The 8,707-nt window shown below is 41.8% G+C and overlaps 1 pseudogene; it reads right to left on the bottom strand.

Moving 5' to 3' along the window:
- Positions 1-3,428: 3,428 nt before the first annotated feature.
- LOC141570771 (uncharacterized) lies at positions 3,429-8,026 on the bottom strand (annotated as a pseudogene).
- Between the last annotated feature and the right edge of the window lie 681 nt (positions 8,027-8,707).

Genomic DNA, 8,707 nt, shown 5'->3' with positions numbered 1-8,707 from the left:
ATGCATGAATAAACACACCTTGTGAAAGTTTGGCAGCTTGGACTATGGTGGAATAGAGAACTCCTCGGCTCTGTCCTTCTCAGAAGCAACAAATAAGTTGTCAAAAGCTGGGGGGAAAACCTGTCAGAATCAGCTTTTTCAGAATTTTAGATTCTAATCAAAACCTTACAACCACGAGGGAAATGTTTAATGAAGAAAAAACTGCATAATTCCAGTACTACAGCTCTGCGGCATTTTCATTTTCCTGGTCACCATTCCCTACTCCTCAGTTCCCCGTGGCCTTGAAGACAGCAGCTCACATTCCATGTGCAAGATGCTGGCAGCAGGAGGGGCATCACAGGCATAATTCTCAAAGGACTGGACTTGTGTATTTTGAGCTTCTTAGGGAATCAGCTCAAGACTGACAGCCTTTGTTTTCTGTACATAGGGGCTCTTCCGGGAATGGGGAGGCTTCATGAGTATCATTTGTTGAAAGCACTTAAAGGTAAATGTATTTGTATTAGCTGCTGCCACCTGGGGCAAGAGGTAACAGTTGAGGCAAGAAACAGACAAAAAAGCCTGGGAAGAAAGAAGCTGGAGAAGGAACTATTTGGGGGAATTAGGGCTATGAAAAGCGCTGTTATATTCCAGAGAATCCAGAAGCTCAAACACATGCATAGCGCAGAGAGAATGCTCAGAGAAGACCTTAGGTTCTCACATCTGGCTGACCTTCAGGGTCTGAGCAAGAAGCAAGTGAAAGCTAATGCAGAGTTACAAACTTCTAGGCTAATGAAGAAGAGCCCCAACTGAGCCCAATCTGCAAAGAGAGGGAGTGTTCTTTTGTTTGTTTGTGTGGTTGGTTGGTTGGTTCTACCATTTAAGGAAATCTCTGTCAAACCATTAGTGGGCCACATTAATGTAATGGAACAGACTTCAGTGACCACAAACAAAAAAGGCTTAAAATTAGTTCAGAAGGAGAGGGTCTTGGGAAGATGGCAGAGTAGAAAGCACAAGGAATCTGTCTCTCCACTTAGACAACAATTACACCTGAGGAATTAGTTTGATGTAACTATTTGGCAATTCTGGAGTCTTTTGAAGGCTTGCAGCTTCCAGGAAAAGGACTAGAGGGTAAATTGCAGTTAATTTCTCTCCATTTCAGCTCTCAACACAGTAGCAGCCACCCATCCCCAATTCATAGCTCTGTGGCAGGTAGCTGTATACCTGTTCCTGGAGCAGCTTGTACACCGCTTTTGGGAGGCAGACTAGGCACAAGGGACTCTGTTTTCCAAATTGCTGCTTCTGGTCACAGAGGTGCAGACAAAGAGGCAGATGGTCATTACTGCTGCATGTCCCACCATAGTTGGAAGCCCCTGCCCCTTCAGCTGAAGTAACTTCCAGGGGATTGAATGGGCTAGCACCCTTTTTTTTCCCCATCTTATTTTTTTTTCTTTTGCCCGTTTTGGGAGCCAGAAATTAAAGACTAGGCCATCCAAAGCAACTGCATATATGGGGAAAATTAGAAATTTCTGCTTCAAAGGTCTTGACTAGATATCTCTCCAAAGAAGATATTCAAATGTCCAATAAGCACACAAAAAGCTGCTCTACTTCACTGATCATTAGGGAAATGGAAATTAAAACTAAAACAAGATATTACTTCACACCTAGTAGGATGGCTAATATAGATATTTTTTAAAAAACAGAAAATAAGAAGTGTTGGTGAGGATGTAGAAAAATTGGAACACTTGTGCATTTTTGGTGGAAACATAAAGTGGTGCAGCCATGTAGAAAACAATATGGTGGTTCCTCAAAAAGTTAAAAAAAATAGAATTACCATATGATCCAACAATTCCATTTCTAGGTATATGCCTACAAGAATTTAAAACAGGGTCTTCAAGAGATATCTGTACACCCATGTTCACAGCAGCATTATTCACAATTGCTAAAATGTGGAAGCAACTCCAGTGTCTATTGATGGATGAATGGATAAACAAAATGTGGTATACACATACAATGAAATAATTTCAGCCTTTAAAAGGAAGGAAATTCTAATATATGCTACAGCATGGGTGAGCCTTGAGGACATTATGCTAAGTGAAATAAACCCATCACAAAACGACAAACATGGTCTGATTCCACAAACACTGTATATGAGATACTCAAAATAGTCAAAATTATACAGGTAGACAGTGAATTGGAGGTTGCCAGAATCTGGGGAGAGGGAATTGAAGTTATTGTTTAATGGGTATAGAGTTTCAAGTTTACAAGAAGAAAACAGCTATGGAGATGGATGGTGATAATGGTTGTACAATATTATTAATGTGTTTAATACCACTGAAGAGTACACTTAAAATAATTAAGTTGGTAAATTTTCTATAATGTGTATTTTACCACAATAAAATAATTGGAAAATATTAGTTCAGAAAAAAACTAAAGTGTTTAATTCACTATACAAATAAACAACAAACAATAAAAATAATGTTTGACCAAATATCTAGACACTGTGACCCAACCAAGTTGACACATAAAATTAACCATCACGAGTCCACCCCATGACACTAGACTCCCACAGGCCTCTTCTTAAACCATACTTAATTTTCAAATAATGACAACAACAAGGTCATACTTCTGCCTAACATGACATAACTATCCTGTGTACAACTAAAAAGGCACTAACGCTGTCCCCAGAAGAGGATGCAAAGTCCTTGGATGATGTTTGCTCTTCTTGATATCCCATAACTTAAGTACTATGGTGCAGAACGAGCAACACTTAAATACTATGATAGAAAGTCATTACATCTTATGTTATATAAGAGGATAAAAGAAAACAAAGATATTTACTTGGTATGTACATATCAAAATACACACACAAATACAGACAAATCTATTTGTAACAAAATAAAGACGACTCAATTATAGTCCTTGCTTCTATAATTGGTCATGTAGTTGTACCTATTACTTAATAACCACCTTCTTCCACTACCCATTCCCTATTCCCTTTGCCTTCAGCAATCACCTCAACTGGTCAAGGTTCTTTAACTGGTGGAGTGAACCAAACCTTCCTTCCTGAAGGGTCTGAGCCATCAATCAGTATTCCTGTCTGGATTCGGTTGTTGTAGTTTTGCACTGACTTTAATCTCAGGGCACGGTAATGCTATGAGATGCCCTAAGAGATCTACAGACATGCTCTTCCTCATCTCCCCTGTGGAGTGGCAGTCCAATTTCTCCTTGGGAGTCAGGACCCATCCCCCCAGCCAGCTCAGTAACTCCCTTCTTTGCCTGTTGATTCACGGTCATGAGGAGCCTGAGTGACGAGGCAGCAGTCAAAACCTCCAGTTCAACTGAATCGTTATTATGCCTCCTGGTGGAAGCATTCCTCCCTTTAGAACTAAGACCTTTAGGCCAGCAGATTATAAGACTGTGAGGGACAGGAAGCAAGTTTTGCTAGTGAGTCACTGGTGGTAATAAAAAGTAAGAGGTGCCACTCGCATTTCTACCCCTTGATTCCTGGACTCATTAATGTTGGCTATGGGAGAAATAGCACCATATACTGGACGCTTATTCAGAGCACAGATAGCCTCCTGGAGAACTTTGCTTCAGCCCTGCAAAGTATTGCCACCTAGCTGGTGTTGTAACTGAGTCTTCTAAAGGCGATTTCACCATTCTGTAAAGCCAGCTGCTTTAGGATGGTGGAGGAAATGGTAAAGCCAGTGGATTCCGTGAGCCTGGGCCATCTGATGCACTTCATTTGCTGTGCAGTGAGTTTCTTGATCAGAAGCAATGCTGTGTGGAATACTATGGTGGTGAAAAAGGCATTTTTTAAGTCTATGGATAGTTTGGGCAGGGAAAGCAAATCCGTACCCGGAGTAAATGTCTATTCCAGTAAGAACAAAACCCTGCCCCTTCCAGGGTGGAGTGATCCAGTGTAACCAACCTGCCACCAGTAGCTGGCTTGATGCCATATCCAAGACTCAGCACTGGCTGCAGCCAGGTCTGCCTTGGTGAGTGGAAGTTCATGTTGCTGAGCCCATGTACAACCTTCCTCCCTGCTACTATGGCCATTTTGTCCATGAGCCCATTGGATAATAGAGGTGGCTGAGGGAGGAAGCTGACTGGCATCCACAGACAGGTTGGTCAGCCTAAACACTTGGTTATTAAAATCCTCCTCTGCCGAGGCCACCCTGTGGTGAGCATTCACATAGGACACAAATATCTTCACATTTTTCATCCATTCAGAGAGAGCTATCTACATACCTCTTCCCCCAGATTTCATTATCATCAATTTTCAAATCATGTTTCTTCCAAGTCCCTAGCCATCCAGACAAGCCATTGGCCACAGCCCATGAACTGGTATATAATCGCATGGCTGGTCACTTCATCTTTCTAGCAAAATGAACAACCAGGTGCAGTGCTGGAAGTTCTGCCCACTGGGAGGATTTCCCTTCACCACTGTCTTTCAGGGAGGTCCCAGAAAGGGGCTATAGTGCTGCAGCTGTCCATTTCCAGGCGATGTTCACATATCCACAGAATCATGTATACGTCAGGCCCAAGTCTTCTCTCCCGGTCAACTGATCATAGGGAACTCCCATGAGGCCACAGTGGCAGGCCGGGAAAGAGAAGGTACTATAGTAGGAGTGGGGAGCATGGCTTTGGGCCACTTCCCCATGAAACTTATTTGTCCTTCAGGGCCTGCTTGAGCCCAGTCTCATATATACCACTTCTTCCATTTGATGATGGAGTGCTACTGTGCTTCCCCAACTTGGTGGCTCAGGGTCTCATGGTAACTTGGTGACCTATGGCTAAGCATTCAGTCTCTACTGAGGCCCAGTAGCAGGCCCAAAGCTGTTTCTTAAAACAGAGAGTAGTTATCTACAGAGGTTGGCAGGGCTTTGCTCCAAAATTTCAAGGGCCTGCCCTGTGATTCACCTATAGTGACCTGCCGAAGTCTCCAAACAGCATCCCTATGTGCCACTAGCACTTCAAGCACCACTGGTTCTGCTGGGCCATGTGGCCCAAGCGGCAAAGCAGCTTGCGTGGCAGCCTGGATCAGTTGCAGAGCCTTCTCTTGATGTGGACCCTACTCAGACTAGCAGCTTTTTGGGTCCCTTGGTAAACGGGCTGGAGTAGCACACCCACGTGAGGAATATGTTGTCTCCAAAATTCAAAGGGGTCTACTAGGCATTGTGCCTCTTTTTTGGTTGTAAGCCCAGATACAATAATGTATCTTTCACATTAAAAGAGATATGTTGACATATCCCACACCACTGGACTCCTAGATATTTCACTGAGGTAGGTCTCTGAATTCTTGTCAGATTATTTCCTCCCCGGGACACACCATGTTTTACCAGTAAGTCTAGAGTAGTTGCTACTTCTTGCTCACTAGGTCGAATCATCACAATGTTATCAATGTACGGACCAGTGTGATATCTTGTAGAAGGGAAAGGTGATCAAGACCCCTGTGAAACTCATTATGATATAGGGCTGGAGAGTTGATACTCCTGAAGTACAACAGTGAAAGTGTAGCTGGCTTTGCCAGCTGGAAGCAAACTGCTTCTGGTGGTCTTTATTAACAGAGATGGAGAAAAAGACATTGCTACGAGGTCTGACAATTAAAATCGCAAACTTGCCACCATGCGCTTACATTGGCAGCACTGTACAAGTAGCTGGTAAGGTTTCATAACCTTGGCATATCAATATCTCACAGCTATGTTTGTATCGATGTGTGGTGGTGTCTTGCTGAATGGCATTCATTATTGTTGCTGCGTGTTTTCGTGTGCCGTTGCGAGAATGTCTGAGCTTAAATTAGCACAACGTACAAACATTAAATTTCTTGTTAAATTTGGCAAGAGTGGAAGTGAAATCAGGGACATTTTAGTCAAAGTTAATGGGGATAATGCCATGAAGAAAATGGCAGTGGACTAATGGATTAAATGTTTTTCTGAGGGGAGAGAATGCGACACTAATGAAGAGATGTCAGGGGGCCAGTAATGAGCAGAACTGACAAAAACATTGCAAAAATTCATCGAATTGTGCGTCAAAATTGTTGGCTGACTGTGAGAAGCCTAAGAGATCAAGTAAACGTTGATAGAGAAACAGGAAAATCTTAACTGAAAATCTTGGCATGAGAAAGGTGTGTGTAAAAATGGTCCCGAAGGATCTCACCAATGAACAAAAGCAAAGGATAGTCGAAGTTTGTCAAGACCTTTTGGAGAGGCAAGATAACGTTTTGGGCCATGTTATCACTGGTGATGAACCTTGGGTGTACTGATATGACCCTGAAACAAAATGCACAATGGAAATCAGCCAATTCTCCACAACCAAAAAAGTTCCATTAGTACAAACAAGAGTCAAAATGATGTTGCTAACCTTTTTTGATATCAGAGGGATTATTCATTATGAATTTGTAGCAACTGGACAAACAGTTAACCAAGTTTACTATTTGGAAGTGCTGAAAAGGCTGTGTGAAAAAGTTAGACAAAAACGACCTGAACTTTTCACTAACAATTCATGTCTCTTGCATCAATACAATGCACCAGCTCACACGGCACTGTCTGTGAGGGAGTTTTTGGCCAGTAAACAAATAACTGTATTGGAACACCCTCCCTACTCACTTGATATGGCCCTCAATGACTTCTTTTTTTACCCGAAGATAAAGGAAATATTGAAAGGAAGACATTTTGATGACATTCAGGACATCAAGGGTAATATGATGACAGCTCTGATGACTATTACAGAAAAAGAGTTCCAAAATTGCTTTGAAGGGTGAACTAGGTGATGGCATCAGTGCATAGCTTCCCAAGGGGAGTACTTTGAAGGTGACCATAGTGATATTCAGTGATGAGGTATGTAGCACTTTTTCTAGGATGAGTTCATAAACTTAATTGTCAGACCTCATACAGATGGCTAAGAGGCATATGAAAAGATGCTCAACATCACTAATCATCAGAGAAATGCAAATTAAAACCACAATGAGATATGATCTCACACCTGCCAGAATGCTTATTAGCAATAAATCAACAAACAACAAGTATTGGTGAGGATGTGGAGAAAATGGAACCCTTGTGCACTGTTGGGGGGATTGCAAATTGGTGCAGCCACTATGGAAAACAGTATGGAGGTTCCTCAAAAAATTAAAAATAGGACTACCTTATGACCCAGCAATTCCACTCCTGAGTATATATCCAAAGAAACCCAAAACACTCATTACAAAGATATATGCACTGCTATGTTCATTTCAGCATCATTTACAATAGCCGAGATATGGAAGCAACCTAAGTGCCAATCAATAGATGACTGGATTAAGAAGTGGTGCATATATACAATGGAGTATTATGCAGCCATATAGAAGAATGGAACCTTACCATTTGCGACAACATGGATGGACCTAGAAGGTATTATGCTAAGTGAAATAAATCTGACAGAGGAAGACAAATACCATATGATTTTACTTGTATACATATGGAATCTAAAAAACAAAATAAATGAACAAAGTAAACATAAACAAACTCATAGATACAGAGAACAGACTGATGGCTGCCAGATGGTTTGGGGGCTGGGTGAAAAAAATGAAGGGACTAAGAAGTACAAATTGGTAGTTACAAAACAGTCACAGGGATGTACAGTATATAGCATAGAGAATTTACTGGATAATATTGTAATAATTATGTTTAATGTGGGGTGGGTACTAGACTAATCATGGGAATCACTTCATAAAGTATATAAATGTCTAACCACTATGCCATACCCCGACACTAATATAAAATAATACTGAATGTTAACTTTAATTAAAAAATAAAAAAGATAAAATGTGTGTAGATAGCCCCTATTTTAATTAATCATCCCACTATTATTTAAGTTGGTCAAGTTCAATTCTTAGCTTCATAAGGAATACCATGCTGAAATAAAACACTAGAAATGATAGGCTTCAGTAGTAAATGGTGAAGATCCCTTGTTACTTTTACGCTTGTCTTGCTCTACCTCTCCCGCTTAGGTACTTGCTTGCATTTTTCTTCGGATGCCCATTTTCCTTGACACAGCAGAAGCACTGCATGAGTTCGTCAATGGGTTGACTGTCTGTCCCACATATAATTTAAATTAGCGTCTTGATCCTAGCTTATCGGTCTAGGGTCCTAAAGTGGGAGTTTTGCTATATAAAGAACTTCAGTTTTTGTGTTGAAAGTAGCACCTGAGTGTTGTCCCTTTCAATGTGGCGTTTTTACATGGGTTGCTTTTATTATGCAAAATATGTACTCGTGTGCATGCTTTTGGGAATACCTTCAGAGCCAATACAAGAACTTGAATGTTGTTTATGTTAGATCTCTCACATTTACAATTTGGAGTGCAATCAACTTGGCTTACCCGTCTTTCCTAAACCCTCCAGATGGTTTATTTCATATTTTGAACTATTCCATAGGATCTAGTGTGCCACATGTGTTATGTTACAGCAGTTCCCTTAGCGTCTACAATTCTCGGTTTCTTCTGAAGTGACAACCGCGCCCTTTTCACTTAGAGCTGCGTCTGCTGGTGGGAATTTTCGTTGCTAGGACTTCCAGCCAGTAGGCTCCGCAATCCTCCCAAGTCCGGCTTTGCTGCCCCGCGCGGTGGCGCGCGCCTGTAGTCCCAGCTGCTCCGGAGGCTGAGGCTGGAGGATCGCTTGAGCCCAGGAGTTCTGGGCTGTAGTGCGCTATGCCGATCGGGTGTCCGCACTAAGTTCGGCATCAATATGGTGACC

This window comes from Rhinolophus sinicus, linkage group LG03 (assembly GCF_036562045.2).
Source record: "Rhinolophus sinicus isolate RSC01 linkage group LG03, ASM3656204v1, whole genome shotgun sequence".
Classification (NCBI taxonomy): Eukaryota; Metazoa; Chordata; class Mammalia; order Chiroptera; family Rhinolophidae; genus Rhinolophus; species Rhinolophus sinicus.
This window is presented reverse-complemented; position numbering and strand designations above follow the sequence as displayed.